The sequence below is a fragment of the Pleuronectes platessa genome, chromosome 17 (genome assembly GCF_947347685.1).
Source record: "Pleuronectes platessa chromosome 17, fPlePla1.1, whole genome shotgun sequence".
Lineage (NCBI taxonomy): Eukaryota > Metazoa > Chordata > Actinopteri > Pleuronectiformes > Pleuronectidae > Pleuronectes > Pleuronectes platessa.
Genome location: NC_070642.1, coordinates 2,614,599 through 2,632,359, shown reverse-complemented (window position 1 = coordinate 2,632,359; position 17,761 = coordinate 2,614,599). Strand labels below are relative to the sequence as shown.

The window sequence follows — 17,761 nt, the reverse complement described above, 5'->3', positions numbered from 1 at the left end:
TTCAGGCTTGCCTTCCAGCACATAGCCCAGAGAGCTAGTGCACATCCAAATAAAATCTTGTCAACTGTTTACAAAGTTGGATGAGTCAAAGCAGATACAGGGTAAAAGCCTCATGGTTATAAATCAGTCATTCCCATTAATCCTGTGGTCTAGCTTGAACGGAATACTCTCCACAAATTGTGCTCTGCAGGTATCGTATCACCTATAACACCTCTTGAGAAAGACTAGTAACAATCCACAGAGATGTACGAACCACTTCAAAGTATGATTCCATCTCGCTGATGCTCTTTGACTGGCCGTCTTGACCCATAGCTCCATCAGTGTTGCCAACTTAGCGACTTTGTCGCTAAATCTGGCGACTTTCCAAACCCTCATGGCGACTTTTTTGTCAAAAGCCACTAGCGACAAATCTAGCGACTTTTTCTGGTGATATTAGAGACTTTCTTGTGTTTTGTAGACTCTCACATGAAAGCACGTAACGTTATGCAGTTATTGTCCTCAGCGAGCAGTGGGTGCTGCCATGAGCCCCTCCGCCGTCACAACGCACTCACAGGCGGTCAGTCTCCCAGTAGCCTTGCGCAGCAGTCCCAGCTGCAGTCAGAGCAGAGAGGAGACCCACACTCCGCGTCCTCCAGACCGCAAATGAATCGCGCATGCGCAAAGCCACCGCTGATCTTGCCCTGTCTTACAGAGAGGGATGTAAGTGTCAATGTATCTTCACTGTGACTGGAAAATATGAGTCATGAGTCATTGAAATCAGTCTCTTCATCGATGTAGAGTCCACATCTCCCGTGTGGAACGAGGTGAAACTGAACCCTATCAGGGCCCTGAAAACTAAACCAAAACTTAAGAAGAAAAAATAAATAACTTGCTCTGCCAGAGTATCTCTTTTGGATAATTTTGCCGGTCCCAAGCCCGGATAAAGGAGGAGGGTTGGACCTAGAGCTAGAAGTTCCAGCCCACATAACAGCCTTTTGATATTTTTTTATTGATAATTTGATATTCTAACATTTAACAATACAGGACAAAATCGATTTATGTATGTGGGTCATTGTCATGAAGTTATTTTGAGAAGTGATGGCCTATTTCAATGGCAAGATAGAAAGAAAAAAAATAATCAACAGAAGAATACGGAAGTGTATTGCATTCACCTTTAGTTTAGTTAAATTTTTTTGGGCATTTGTCTCGGAATTTCCGAGATAATTATCCCAGAAAAACAGAATAATTTTTTGGTGAAGTGAATGTAATACGCTTCTGTAGAAGAAAGCTTATTTTAAGTTCTAAACATATTTAGGGTGTTTTTTTCTCACTTTCTGTACGTCCTATAGCGACCATTACATTATGCAAATTAGGCGATGACGTCATTTAGCGACATCTAGCGACTTTTAGGACAGCCAATAGCTACATTCCTTGCTGGTGGACTCAAATACTTCATCACACCTCCATTAGCATGGTGGAAAGTAGATAATGAGTGAATAGTCATTTTTTGGTGAACTATCCCTTTAAACAAGAAATGAACACAACAATCGTTCTGTAGCTGACCTTTGACCTCCAGCCTTCATGTTTAAAGGTAAGATGTGATACAAACATATATTATTCAGATTGTTGTCCCTATCTGCAAGTCCGACCAACCCGTCCTTCCTAATATCTCCGGTTTCTCTCAGATACTCCTCACATCAGTGTCCTTCTCTCTCTACCGTCCATCCACAGTAGAACTCGGCTCACTCACAAGTTTCGCCTCCCTCCCACAGCACAACTTTGGGAAAGTGAAAAAAGAAAAAGTCACTCTCGCGATAATAGCGTGCTTATGCAGCCGCCATATTCTGTGACAGTATTTTGATTCGTATCTGCTGGAAGTGAGGAAAAAGAGAAAAGTGAAGGGCCGTCGAGGGGAGGGGGGGCTGAAAAAGAGGAGCTGTCAAAAAGGTATTCCCGAGTCTCTGTCAAGCGGCGGAGGGCTGAGGCGCCGTGTCCCTCCCCTGGCGCTATTTCGAGGACACTCAAGGCCCGGGGCCTCGGTGCAGTTGGCTCTTCGTCTGCCTGGTAGTAGCTGGAGCCCTCCCGGCTACTCCTCTCCCAGCTCCGCGGCCCTCTGGAGGTCCGGCGGCGGTCTCGGGTGTTGAAGGCGGCCCGGGGAGCGGCGGCGGCGGAAGAAGCAAAGTAAGTTGCATTTAGTTAGGCTTCGCGAGTTAGCGACGGAGGAGATACCCGCTTTAATAACGTAACTAAGAAATGTTGGCGTGTTTAAGTGTTGTGCGATCAACGCCGCTGTGTACGGCCCCACGCTGTTTGAGGGGAAAAAGTTCTCAGATGTGGAAAAAGTTTTTGTCTACAGCAGACTGCTAGCTTAGTTAGCTAACTTAGTTAGTGTTGAAGGCTGCTCTCGACTCGGCCGAGTTACAAATCAGTCTAAAGTTTAAAACACGTTCGTAAACTTCCACCACGAGTCTGATTTAACATGAGTATGTGTGATGTGTTGTTTCTTTTTATTTTAGTGTGACGCTGACTGACGCTACATGTTGTGTAGCCCATGTTGGGCTAATTTTTCCATTGAGCTCTTCGTTGAAACGTCGCAGGAGCAGCGGTGGATGGAAACGTTAAATCACAAAACTGTAGCTCCACTAAAGCTCCAGCACAGACAGTGTTAGTTCTACCAGGCGTCACAATAAAGCCACTTCAGGCAGCCATTTGTTCCTCTGCTAAAACACTGCAGCTATTTTGTGTAACATGGGAACTTTCTTATGAGTCGTATCCTAGCAGGCTAGGTGGTCTGGTGCTCTGCTCTCCTTTTCATAGGGAATGCAAACAGGGCTTCCACCGTGAACATTGGCTTAGATTGTAATATTGAACTAAATGCACACACTATTCACAACTGCGTGTGTGTGTGTGAAATGTGTGAGGTGTTGAGGGCGTCACTTCACCTGTTCTCTCTGTCCCCCATGGATCCGATGATCAGTGATTGAAACTGATGAAGGAGACGCATCTGCCACCTTAGTTGTTTTCTCTGTATAGTTTATATGAGAGCTCTTTTTCCTGATGTAAACTGACCTAACATGTTAATGTCTTCTCTGTCCTGTTTCTTTGTGTCTGTGAAGCAACCATACAAGCTCTGGGATGAGCCACAGGCTGCAACATATGTCTTATGATCTTGCTCGATACACGGAAGTCGTTTCAAAGCTTTCGATGGAACATAATCTAGTCCCATTTAAAAACCTTTTCCTGGTTTGCAGAAGATCTTTGCTTTCTTCCCTTTCCCTTTTTTTTAACGTGTGGGTTATTTTCATGCTCTACCAATCGTATCTAATCATTGTGATTGCAACACAAACTGGCTGATTGTGACACCATGTCAGATTATTTACGTGCAGAGTGTGGAAATAAAGCCTATTGCAAATCGTTGTGTTCTGCCATTTGTGGTTGTCCACTTGGTATCAGGATGTGTTGATGGTGTGTTTCTCCATGTCATATCACTGTTACTGGTCTTCATATTAACATCTCCAGTCAAATTATGAAGATTGTTGGTTGTTGCTCTGTCGGCTCAACCAGACATTTTGGCAGGTAATTGGCCTATGTTCATATGTTCATACACAGTATTTTATTCTTACAACAGCAATTAAGAAATGGAAGTGTCCTTGTGAAATACCAAATCTGAAATCCCAAATAGAAATTATGCACTCGTAGCACTTCATGACTGTGGTTTTTATAATGCTGGCTTCTTGTTTGACTCTCTACCCTCACAATCATTTCTCTGTCGGCCTCTAAACACCTCCAATCTAAACTGTGTTTCATTGCTAGACTGTAGGGGTGTATATCATTCATTAGCAGCTTTTGCCTTTCTTGACTTGCAGTCAACATTGCACTTCCTGACCAATAAGCTGCCATGGTCAACTGTTTATAGGTGCAGACTCCTAACTGGAACCATGTGTGCCCGTAGCTGGGCAAATATGTTGCTAGGAAGCCTTGCTGATTTGCCACTCTTTGGAGACTCAGCAACGATTGCTTAGAGTGTGTATGACAAGGATCTTGTGCTTATACTGAATGGCAGGATGCTAATTGCTTTGTTTGGATGTCATTAGCCATATGCCACTAAATCAACATGACTAATGCACAGATTACAGATCTAAACTTTGAGTGTGTTACCTAAGTTGCCTCAGTGTTTGTTGATAGAGGTAAAGAAGCAGGCTCAGTAGTTGTGTCCTTTCTTACAATAAATAAGCATGAGCAACACTTGTGTCTGAGAGCTTTTACAAGAAGCAGAGTTTGTGGCATGTTGTCGTGATGTCTGTGCCAACATTTAAACAGTCTTTCCTGAAAAACCTGTTTCCTTATTTTTTTTATTTGCAGTGTTGTGCACAACTTGTCATCACAGATCGAAGTGTGGGGGTGTGTAGTTTGTTCCTTACTCACAAAGGGAAGGATAATTGCTGCATTCAAGTGTGTGTGGATGGAGCACAAATGCTTGTAGTTTGGATCAACAGTGCAGAGCCAGTTGAACCCAGGATATGATTGGCGTAACTTTCTCCGTTTTTGGGTGTCAGAACATATTCTCTTTAAGAGGCTAAAACCTCTGAATCTGTGCGATTATAACTTGATATGTTCTCTCAGGCAGCTCTGCGCTCAGCGAACTGTCCATATAGGTTCGTATTTTTAATTTTTTATTCAAAGTAAGGGTGTCAAGTTTAACCCTATAATGCCAAATGAGAATCGTCAAGGTGGGAGGTAAGGATCTATCACATTATGCCCATAGCTGTTCATTTCAGAAGAGGGCATGGTGTTTTTAACCCTCCCCCACTACAGTTTGTGGCTGTCAGGAAGAGAGGCTCTTACTGGAGCCCCCTCCCCCTGTTGAGTTCTCCAGACTTCTTCGCTTTGAATGGAGTCCTCCATTACACATACTGCTCATGGTCCTCTTCAGTTCAAGCTTTAAATTGTATGCATTGAAGTTCCCAGCAGTCCACCTCTAACTAGGGCTGCTCGATCAATCAAAATGTAATCGTGATTACGATTATTGGGTCAAACGATCTCCAAACTACTATAATCGAGTTGAAACGATTATTTGGCATTTTTTCCGAAATGCCTAATTCAGTCCTTCCCCCAAAGCATCCAGCGGCCCAGCTGACTGGCTCTCACTCTCAAGCAGCCGTGAAGTGGTGACCGGCGGTATTTAAAAAACAGCGCGAGTGGAAAATGGCAGAGGGAGGACAGCCCTGTTTGATCGACAAAAAGGGTAGAAAAGTTCTCCTGTATGGGAAACCCTTCGGAATCGAAGAATCTGACGAGCAGCAGCACCACACAATTTAGCGGCCGCGCCGCGTCCATTCTGCAGCGCGCAGCCGCCTGGCTGTTCACCGCGGACCCCCGATTCTCCGCTTTTTGTTGTATGTAACGAGTTCAATGTCAGGGTTTGGGGGTAAATGTTGATGGTCCTCATAGCCATCCCCCACCCCTCTCTTTCTCTCTCTGTATGTGTGCTTGTAGTGGGGGGCAGATGGGGACATTTCGATTTACTGGAACCGGAAGGGACAGGTACTTCCGGTCCAGTCATTTAAAGAATAAAGCATAGACTTCAGAATAAAGGCACATGAATAATCGTGATTTCGATATTGTCCAAAATAATCGTGATAATGATTTTTTCCATAATCGAGCAGCCCTTCCTTCTAACTGTTACCTTCCCAGTGCTTGGTCCCTTTGCAGTGTGTTTTTTGTGGGCTTTCGACGTTTGCAGGGGCTTCACAAATTATCCACATTTATGACACTTGCACAAGTCTATTTTAAATATGTGTATCTGCAGAACTTTATATTTGTAAAATCTTAGTTTGATTAGATAAAGTTGTATTAAGTAATATTTTGCTATACCGAGACAGAAGAACTTGATGAACTTTGAAGCTGGCTTGTTTTATCATTATCCATTAACACATTGATGATACACAGCATTAACATTCATTTGGAATTGTGTGTTTCTGGCCTCTTGATACATGCAAGCCAACTTCTGCAATATCTGGGTATTTGTGCATACCTGACTTTCTCAACCACTTGGTCACTACTACCCTTTTTACTCTCAAATTAGTTAATTTTTGCATGTTTTTCAAACACAGGTAGACCTGCTTAAAGAAGGTTGTCTTAAGACTAATCATCATGATCATTACCTGTCATTTGGCAGACTCATTATCCAAAGTGACTTACAATTAGTCCATTCAACGTCTATGAGGGGCCATTTAAGGGGTGAGTATCTTGCCCAAGGACACTTGGGCATGCAGATGGGGAAGGCAGAGGATATAACCGCCGACCTCATGGTTGGAGGATAACCGCTGTACCCCTCATTTTTCCAGTTTTTTCACCCTGCTTTGTCATGTTTGGCAACAATCATATTACTACATTTTCATTTGAAAACTTATCAACTCTGCAACAGATACGCATGGATGGGCAAACCTTGCTGTAGACAATCACTACGGCATTGTCTGCTGATTGGGTCTTTTCAGTCATGCCGCCGCTTTTGCTGATTTGTCAGGCTCCTATCACATGACCCTCTTCTGGAAGTAAACAACGGGCATTGGCCCTGGCTACAAGTGTAAAATGCAACTTTACACATCAATTTAAAAGCGTCGCTGACACTGTTGTGTTTGTGAACATCTGTTGTGCAGGTAAATTCTGCCTTTTTAAACTGATAAAATGCTTAGGAGATGAGCTTATTTGTGCAATATGTGTACACCTTAGTCTGAGTAAAAACCACAGACTTTATGAACTTATTAAATGTATGTAGAGCTGGAGGAGGCTGGCGGCGCGCACTGTTTGGTTTGACTCAGTTGGTGCAGCGCACAGCACTACTCAACACATGTTTACTGTTTTCCTGCCTCCTACTTGATTCTGGAAAATAAAGAGTAGTGCCACAGACAGTTTTCTTTTTACTTTCTGGGCAGATTAACGTCGGTCTTAGTGCCTTTTGCCTGAACAGGCTGTGCCTGTTAGTGAGTTGCATTGCTAAATTATAGGGCTCTAGGGACATCCGCTCGTCCGGAACACTTGACAGTTTACACCGCACATTCTAGGGAAACCAGAAATACACCTGCCAAGGTTAAAGTTGATTGGAGAGGTTTTTGAGAAAATTTAAGGAAAAATTTACTCAAAGACAGATCTTTCTGCATGTATTAAATAATTATATTTTTTGGATGCGTTAACATTAAAAAATGGCCCCTCCTCTGAGGAAATGGCCATTTGAAACATTGAAAGTTTGAAGTCTTTGAAGCCATCAATAAGGTGTTTGCATATGATGATGGACTGTGGTGAAGCATGGGCTCATAAGCTGCTTTCAGACATGCACTGAACTCCAGAGATTCTCCTTGCTTTCTCCGTAGGAGTTACATGTGTGAACGCAAATGTTCGAGTTAGAGCCTCTGGATTATCTGCAGACTTTCTCCGCCTGGCCCTCTAGTATAAAGCATAAAGTTGGGAGAATTCCATGTCAGAAAACATCAGGAGTTCCTTTGCTGGATTAACTGCATGAGGGTAGGGGGGTTGATGTCTTCGAAACGACAGACGCAAAAATAAAGCAATAAATCTTGTAATGAAGTAGCAGAGCCACTCACAGAGCAGACAGAAACAAATATGTCTAGAGAGTTGATAAGAGCCGATGAAGTATCTGTGATCAATGCAGCAGAATTAATACTTTGCTTTAGGGCTGCCACTAACGACAATTTTTCTATCAATTAATCTGTCGACTATTTTACAGATTAGTCGATTAATCAAAACAATAAATTTTCCTCCAAAAAAATCAAATTGACCATTTCATGAAGAGAGGGGCTATGAAGACCATCATCATTACCCCCAAAGCAGTACATTGAACGGGCTACATACAACAACAAGCCGAGAAAGCAGAATCGCGGGCTGGGCGGTGCTGAGAAATGCGCGTCCTGTGTGAACAGCCAGTCGCCTGCGTGCTTGAGAATGGCGCTGCGCGGCGCTTCAGCATCCGGTGTAAACCCGGCGTTACATAGTGAAATTGATGAAGAACATTAGTTATAATGAATTGAAATTAAACGTTTTTGAAATCAAAAAGGTTAATTCATAAAATAAAAAATGCTGGAAATGCATCGACATCAATATTTTAAACAGACGTATCTTTTTTTTTTTTATGGATGACGTCGACTTATCGCGGCAGCCCTACTTTGCTTCCTGCCTCTGCCTGCTGCCACTGGCTCTACCAGCCCCCCTGAATAAGTGTGTCAGTGCAAAGAACCTCCCGATGCGTTGTGCATGTGTGAAAAGCAAACTACTCCGAACTTTATCTGCTGGTCATGTCTGAAAACGGCTGTACTGTGTCAAAGATACAATTTTTGTGTTCTCTGCATCGCTGTAGCCAGATTTGTCAGACTATTGGCTTACAGTTTGTAGATCTACAGTTGTAAGTGAAGATCAAATGTTCATAGTACCGAAAACATCAGATTAAATGAAGGAGAAGTTTTTTTCAACACAATGCCATTCATGTAAATGTTGCTTCAGGAATCTCTGTAAATAGTTATTGTAACACTGTGCACATCAGATGTAGTTCCACTTTGATGGCCCTCTGTTGTCATACATTTGAATCCTATTATATACTCTGCAACCTCTCTCTTGATAACTGCATCAGTAAACAGGAGAGGAATGAAGAACCACATCCTATACAAGACTGAGTGTGCATAACCCTCCCCCATCTCTGTGCCCTTGACCTGGCCTCTGGGTTTCTTCTCTGATGCTTTTCTTTTCCTGTAAAGTAACTGCCCCAGCTTCTCTAAACTGACACATCCTCTGTCACAAGCAGAGCAGACCACAAGCTACTTGGGTTGATTAATACCTCAAGACTTTAAAGCTTTACTTTTTGCATTCATCCATTTTTTTTTATCAGTCCGCCAGCTATATTGCCAGTTTGCCATTTAATAGTCCTTTCATTATGCTGGCTCTGCTTTTTAACACTGAACTAGGGATGGCACAATGACACGGGTTAATACACTCACACAATACCAATGTAAAAGACAAAATCATTAAAAGATGTATCGACCCAAAGTCTTTTGTGCACTTACTTTAATCTATCTTTGAAAGGTGCTTTAACTTTTCACTTGGACTCCGAATTGACTGCCTTACCCTTCAGCTCTCCTCATCATGTTATTTGACCCGGCTACTCTTTGATGTGTCGCTGCTTTGCTGCTGCACTGAACAGATACGTTTAGGTTGCAATTGTATGTATTCAGCACAAATGTGCAAAAGGCTACACAGACCTGTCACAACCTGATTTTTCACAAACACCTGAAATCCAAATCATGCATCATGTCGATTTCATCTAATGCTTTTGCAACAGAATGAAAGAGATCATTTACTCTATTCACTGGCAGATATTTTACAATGTTAGACTAAAAGCTATTATAATACTATTCTTCATTTGTGAATTGGAGGTTACATATTTTTGAATTCACTATTAATCTTTAAAACTTGATGGAAGCCTTTTGTTTGCAGTAACTCTTGTTTTCAATGATGAAAGCAAGAAAACCGTAATGTTCCCATGTCAGTTGTGTATGAATGAATAATAACAAACTTAAATTGCTAACATCATTATTAATTAGCCTAGGTTTGGAGACAAGGCTACGATACTACCAAAGTTTAAGGACTGGTGAATAGGTCCACTAAATAAATCAACTCAAAATAGACATCCTGTGCAACGGCACTTGTAAATCACAGTGAAACGCAGTGGAATAATTAAAGAGGAGCATTTCATGCTAATGAAGTGTTTTTCAAGTTTATTTGACTGACACCCAACTATGAAATAGGATAGTAGGGAAACTATCAATTAAAGGAGTATAGTAACGCTCCTCTGCCGGCTCCCTTTGGATGTACCATTTATACTAATTGGAACCAGAGTTGCTGGTGTGTCAAACAGGCATGTTTGGAAAGACAGCAGTGCAGCTCTTGAGACACTCTGACTTTGTTTGCGGTATCGGATTTATTCTCGATTTTTCTCTATTATGTGACTTATTGGACAATAAAAGCTGGAGAACTGTAGGATTAGGTGGCTCTTACTTCTGAGTGACAAGAAAATGTGTTGTCACAACAGCATCATATTGGCATACAACTAGCTGAGTCCACACAAAACTTGTTTAGTTCCTGTTGTCCTGTTTGCAGTGTGGTTTATTTTAACATAAAGCAAGATTCTACATGAGCATTTTTACATTTTTCATTTAAAAATTATTGTTAAAAGTTAATGTTATCACCATCTTGGTTTATCAATAAAAACTAAAGCTGCCAGCTGTGTCACATTCTTCCGCACAAGTTAATAGATGTTTTGAATTTTCAAGCAGAAAACATATCTAAGATTGGCTTGATGCGACTTTTCCTAAAACCCACCTGCAGACCAGACCAGTGCTTTTCAGCACTGACAAACAGGCATAAGTACCCATGCAGTTCTCATTGACATTCTCTTCCATCCACAATTCCACTGATCTGATATGTAACTGCACTGCTGATATTTGAATGTACCCCCTGACGGATGAAGATTGTTCAGTGGTTATCTTTGGCCTCTTTGCTCTTCACAGCAATGCTGACCATAGCGCGTGCATGCATGCGTGCGTGCGTGCGTGCGTCTGTGTGTGTGTGTGTGTGTGTGACACTAACACTTCCTCTCATCGTGCATTGCTCTGAGAAACACCTCAGTTAGTTTTTTCACATTTGGGGGGTGCAAAAACCAGCAGCATATTATAACAAACATAGTTTCTATGAAAGATGTAATCACACCTCTGAGTAGTGGTAATGTTTGAATTATAACTAGATTTGTGGTTGTTCAGTTTACTGTAAACTGGCTCCTTTTGATGGTGAGACATAGACTGTGTTTTCACACGCACAAGTGTCGCGGATTTCAGGCTTATTCCGGTTTTGGTCATATTTGGGATATTGTAGAAACATGGAACATTGAGAAATCTGGCTATTCATATCCCTGCATGATAAATACAAATACTCTGGTTACTTATGTGTGCTCTTTGCACATGCGTCAATGATGTTTACTGTTACTATGGTTACCACAACACAGCATACCGGCAATGTTGATTCCTGTATGGTGGCTATTGAAAATGAGTCTCATAGAGGGCTTAGCTTACTTAAATGCCAACATCCAGGGAAATAAAGCTGTAATCTGTGAAAGGAAACTTCTCACTTTGTGCATAGTTAAAAAAAAAATCTGAATTTCGAGGGTACCAGCCAGATAACATCTGTACTACCAGGTAAGATTCACATTAATACAATTGTTGCTAAATTTCGCCAGCTGTGAGTGCATCTGGTAGAGACAATATGTATAGGTGTGAAAGAGAGAGTACACATTAGATAAAGAGTGAGAGAGCAAGACCATGTGAATCCCCCCTGGAACATGATCAAGCCAAGTTCATTTCTGATCAGTGCAAACAGTACAATGGCGAGTCAATGGCGCAGACCCAGGGACTGTCACAGTGCACACTTGCCACCCACAGCTCCACCAAGGCAGACACCCAGGAAGCCATGCACAGCCCCACGCTGTTTGCTTACAGAGTTCATTTGGGTTTTTTCATCATGTTTGGACCATACATTGTTTTACTGGATCTGTCAGTAGTGCGTGCTTGCTTGTGTGCGCAGCGTTACGTAACCTTAGGTAACCATCGTATCGTTTGGGTTCCAGAATCGTTAATGCCTTAACATAGACACATAAGGACAATCTTAAGTTGCATTTCACTGATTTTTGGTTGCATGTGCAGACCACCACCCTAAAATGTTACACTGCTTACTTCAAAAAGCCATACTTGTGTGTATGTTAACAAAGTCATAGAGAAAATATATGATTCCATTTACACCTCGCATTCTAATGTTTTTTGTATACAGATGATTTTAATCTGATTTTGGTATTTAATTGTGATCTCATCATTCTGATCAGCTCTCCACACATCCTGCTATCTGTAAAGCTATGTTATATTTGTTTGCTATTTGAGGGAAAGAAGAAGAAGCCAGTTGTGCAATGAATCACCACATTTGCCTTGTATACTGTTGTTTGACCAAAGTGAAAGCAACCAGTTGGTCTCGTCTCAGCTCCATCAACAAGTGTCTTGACTGCTGTTCATAGCTGAGGACTAAGAGGAGTGCTTGGTATGTTTACTGACTAATTGCTGCTTCCTGCGTAGCAGTTACTTTCAAATAGTCATATTCAAACCCACATAGTTGTAGACATCTGCACTTAGTACTATCCTGGATCTGATCGCTCAGGACAGATGTGAATACCAGGACAACCTGTGGAGGTGGTTTGGCTGATAGGATCACAATACCACTTGTGTCTTTTTAAACCTGTACTTCCATCTGGTCATATTTTGCCCATTTTAGTCCAGACTGGAAAAAAACAAATACATTTTAATGCAGGTGTAAATGGAGTGACAGTCATGAAACTGGCAATCCATTTTTTTTTTATATACATAAAATGTATCTCTGAGTCTTTACTAGGTATGAGACTTCATTTGACACAGATACTTTAGATTACATGTAAGCTGTGTATAATATAGTAGTTTAGGGTCTGCACGATATATCTATCTATCTATCGTCATAGTGATATTAAAGTCCATGATAGACGCATTCTAAATAAACTGCGATAATTGGTGTTCCATGTGCCACGCTTTAACGCTCTGCATGTCAATACATTTGGCCAATAAGAAAAAGCCCTACTGCCCTAGATAGTAAATTAAAGACATTCAGATTACTGACAGGTTTTTCCATCAATGAATCATTGTCAGAAGAAGAGAATAAGAAGAGAATAGAGACAAACAGAGATTTGACGTCAAATCTCGCTTCGCCTCCTACCAACTAAATTCTTAAGTCTTATTTGGTGCTATTTGTAAATGCCATACAGAGGCTGATCTGTCCTTCATCATTTCTCCCACAGTCTGTTGATGGTCTTTCATCTCTCTCAGGTTTTTTGTACTCACTAAGGATTGGAAGAGGCTTTGATTGAGTGTACTATCAGAAACAGCGTGGGCCTTAGGCTCTCATACTCCCTTGCAGCTTCACTCTGAAAACATATTGTCAGGGCGTGGTGGACAACGGAGTACAGCCAGAAGAAATGCTTTTGTTTGTTGTGGTTCAGTGTCGCTTTGCCAAGGGCAACTGCCTCCTGTGTGGGAAATTCTTACTTTAGTAGTGGTCTTTTAAATTAGATAGTACATTTGTCCCTGTTTTGCAGCATTTCACGTCAACTATCAGACACAACTACCTGAGCAGAGGAAATAATACAAATCTGAATTGCCATAATTTTTTTTAGGGGAATCTTCTTTGTTTGATTCACTGCAAATTGCACAGCAGAACTGCAAAGACGTCACTAGTAAAGCTTGTGGAAGCCTCCCTCAGATCAGAATGTCCCTCTTCCCAACTTATATGAGTCCATCCTCCCTCCCAACCCCCAATCCTGTTTAGAGGTGTCACAAAACATCCTTTCTGCTTAGGTACACTTTAGAGAAATTTGCTGCCTTCGGTTCTCGTGTGTATCTGTGTGTGTCATTTGGCAGATTTCTTTGCAGCATATCAGGCAGACTGGCGCTGGCACCCTCCAAGGCACACCTGCTGGTGCCATTCGAGGCAAAGTCCCGGCCACTGCGTTGTTCCTCTTAGCAGGCACCAGCCTGTGCATGTTTCACATGGCCCAACTGTGGGTGTATGGTAGATGAGAACCATGTTCGCATACAATTTCTTATCCTGCATTACTGTGTACTGAACAACTTGTATTGCCCTCATAGTATAATGTCTAATAATAATGTTTCATAGTTAAAAGGGTTCTTGACTAAATGTATTACTGGGAAGCTGCTCAGACACTTTTGCCTTGAAACTTTCTCTATCATTTGCATTTGCAAGTCAATAACAAAGAAAGATTGATGACAAAGCTGACCATATATATTGTCTCTAGCATTTTGTGACTCTACCCTGGAAATCTAGTTTGAAATCTATTTACTGATTTATTTTATTTGAACAAGAAAAGAGCATTAATTTTATTATTAGAATATACTCTAGTTCAGTGGGAACATTTATCATAAACATTGTTTAAATACTATTGAATTGTACCTATTTTATTTGTTAGTTTGCCAGTTTTTGACTTCATACAGACATTGATATAAGTATTAGGCTACAGACATTCTTAGATGTCGAGATGCTGATCTCTGTCATGGCAACAGAATTAAGAGAATCATTTCCTCTTTAGTAGTTTGTCTTCAAAATAAAAGCACAATGTTGTTCTGTTGATGCAATGTCTTACATCAAGCTGAATTACAGAGCTTTCATTTCACAGCAAAATGAGGTACAGACTTTTCTCAGGAGAATCCTTTCACACATGAACAACGCTAGGGCTGGGTATTGCCTACAACCTCACGATACGATACGTATCACGATACAGAGGCCACGATACGATACGTATCACGATACACGTTGCTTTTGAATAATGACCATGTCCTGCACAAAATTTACTACAACAGTTCTTTATTATTCCATATAACAGCAAAGGCGAAGTCTTAGGGATCGCACCACTCAAAATACTTAAAATTCTGGCCATTAAAAGATCTTAAAAGTAAAATAAAATAATTATCATTCTAATCCCAATAAAAAAAAAAAAGGCAATGCACAGAAAGGATCTGTCGCTCACGCATCTCTTCCCAAGATTCCCGGATATGGTGTTTTTAATTTCCCTCGTAAGTGCCGAGTCTGTTGCTTGAACATGAGCGTAGTTGCACATCTGGGCATTCAGACGTGCTATAATGTTCTTCGGCCATTACGAGTGTTGCAGCTTTTAGCGGCTTCAGGGCTTTAGCCTCATCTTCAGCCAAGGCCAGGTCCGTTCAGTTAAGGTCCACAGCTCCTTGTCATTCTTCCACACCTCAGTGGAGAATAAGTAAGAAACAGTGTTTGTCTCTAGTGCACGTTGAGCGGCCATATTCAGACTGCGAGCAAAGCATTTCACGTGCAATAACTCCGCCAGTTTTTCCCGGTGTTTCTTCCTTGCTTGTTTTGAGTTGAGACGTTTGCTGTTTTTGCCTATGCTGCCCCCTTTGGCATTATTGTGCACTGCACCATAGGTGAAGTTTCGTTTTCAAGACGGCCGTCAAAGCATTTGATGCCGTATCGATACAGTAGCATCTGCATCGATGCGTGCATCGGCATGACGACGTCACGATATATCGCCATATCGATTTTTTGAGCACAGCCCTAAACAACGCAGCAAGAGATTCTCTAATCAGATACTTTCAAAACATCACAGAATATTGCTGTGCTGTGGTCAATCAATCATAACACGTATCTTTAAAATAGTGGGAGAAATATTTTCTATTTAAGGGTGCACTCTCTGCTCTCACAGAGGCACAGACAGGTGACCTGTAGTCTCTTAAGTGAGCTCTGATGTCATAGTGAAAGATCCTTCCTCACATTTAGGAGCTGATCTACAAAATCTGGTGGTATTTTTAAAATGTCTCACAGCAACACACTATATACAGACCTTTTAACATAACATTTTCTCCATAATTGATCATATTTAAAATAAAAGCTTTAAAGAAAGTTTTTAAAAACAGAGGTAGTTGACAAGTGGTTGCTCACTGAACACACTCACAGAACACTACCAGAGAGGGCAGGTGCTACGCGGTGTTTTCCCTGCCCACTGAGGACATAAAAAAATTAATAGGTGTTTTGACTTCCTCTGACCCACTTACGCATTGGGATTTGTCCCAGTGCTGCAGATGGCTAGTCTGACTATGACAGACGTGTCAATGGGTTAGTGCATTTGAGAGAGAGAGAATGAGTTGGGCTGCACACAGCTATTATATTTATTGGCATTATGAGTATGTTTGTATTGTTGTAGTGTGTTTGTATTATAAGAAGTGTGAATGATTTTAAGATCAAAATAAAACTTAGGTGTGAAAAATTGGACTGTGGGGAGCTGCCACATTTAGGCCCAATCCTATTTCACAACTTCTCCATAGCCCTTAACACCCCCTCTGTTTTGCGCGTTCACGTGTAGGGGAAAACTGACCCAAACTTATAACTGAGGGCTACGAAAATTTCCCAGAATACCTTGAGATACACCAGCAAGATCCTTTAATATGGATTTTAAATCAGTTATTGTAATATCGATGTAATATCGTTATTTTTTAACTTTAAAACAAATTTATATCATGTTAGATGTTTTGTGTGTGATAATCCCGTATTGTCACGTCACATTAGGAATGTGCTCAAAAATTCGATATGGCAATATATCATGACGTCCTGCTTGCTGATGCACGCATCGATGCAGATGCTACTGTATCGATACGGCATCAAATGCTGGGACGGCAAATCTAGAGACAAATAATTTCTGATCCATTTAATAAATGCCAAAAGATAAATTGATCACAAATTTTGTATTACAAGTCAGTTACCCTGATGAAGGTGAGCAGGGTCGGCTCACTGAGGTCAACAAGTATGACTTGAATGTTTTGACAGGGCAGGAATAAGACTGAAAGGTATCCCAGCAGCAGAGCCGTCACGTGACTTGGCTGCTATTTGTCTTTTGGTTGGCCTTAAGGTGGGGAATGATACTCCTAACAGCTGCTGGAAGCATTTCCGGCTGAGGGTTTCCTCCTCAGCCAAGCACACAGAGGTCCAGCAATACACTGACGCAGGGATGCGTTATTCACTGGTGTTCAACCACTAATACACACTATGTGCTCTCAACTTTAAAAGTAAGGAATGTGCTGATCATAGCCAGCCTTTACACTAACTAAACAGAATAATGTAAAATAAAATCTCTCTACCTTTATACTTTATTGTTTAGATTTGTAATTGCCTTCTTTTATTTTCAACCAAAGCCTGGCACAGCTTACAGTGTGGTTAAAAAGCTTTCAGAGAGGCCTTGTTTTCTTGTGTAGACCAGATAATGCCACAAGCAGTGGAGCAAACTGATGGAATGAGCTGACCATAGACAGAAGTGTGGCTAATGCATGCTTCAAAGAGCATGATGACATACAGTAAGTGCATTTCCTAATGCAATAAAGGGTAAAGAGTTGGTTGGTGAATACTTGGAATGTCATCACTAAGCGGCAGCGTGTAAGCAGCCTCATTGTGTTCAATTGCTTTGCAATGAGTGTTGAGAGACAGTGCTACCACCCAGGCTATAGCTACAGTCAGCCTCAAGGTCACCAGTTAGAATCCTATGCCAGCCTGTTGAAAGAATAGCCTGAGATGTGCTTTCCTATTCCTCAATTGTTGAAGAAGAGTTGTCTTTGTGCAAGAGAAACAACACAAAATTGTAAATGAAGAGGAAAACATAAGTGAAGATTGTACTTATTCAGTTTAGTGACTAATTGTTGCATCCTAAATGAATATTTCAGATTTTTGTGTCTAAGTGAAAATACAAAAAAGTTATGATTACACCTTTAGTGATTTCTTGGACTTGTATGTGATTTCAAAGTAGTATTTCACAGTAGAAATCTACCCTTAAATGACAACATTAAGCTATACTTGAAGGTATAGTTCAAAGAAAAATGAAAAGTCTGTCATTATCTACTCACCACTTTGCCGATGGAGGGGTGGGTGGTTGTTTGAGTCCACAAAACACTTTTGGCGTCTCAGTGGTAAACAGTGTTGCAGCCAAATCCAATACAATTGAAGTCGTGGCGATGCATTTTTCAAACATAATAACTCATAACTTGCTTCCATACTGCTCGTGTGGTGTCGTCTTAGTGTCTGGAAGCCCTGCCATTCATATTCGACTTAAAACGGCGTCATT

The 17,761-nt window shown here is 41.2% G+C and overlaps 1 protein-coding gene across 2 annotated transcripts in view; it reads left to right on the top strand.

Annotated features, from left to right (window-relative positions):
* The first annotated feature begins 1,749 nt into the window (after positions 1 to 1,749).
* Positions 1,750 to 17,761, top strand: part of tab2 (TGF-beta activated kinase 1 (MAP3K7) binding protein 2) — a 42,974-nt gene continuing 26,962 nt past the window's right edge. Inside the window, exon 1 of one of the 2 annotated variants that reach the window (XM_053445707.1) lies at positions 1,750 to 2,160. The gene's annotated coding sequence lies outside the window, so the exon portion shown is untranslated. The remainder of the gene's footprint in view (positions 2,161 to 17,761) is intronic. The other variant, XM_053445706.1, reaches the window with a different exon arrangement.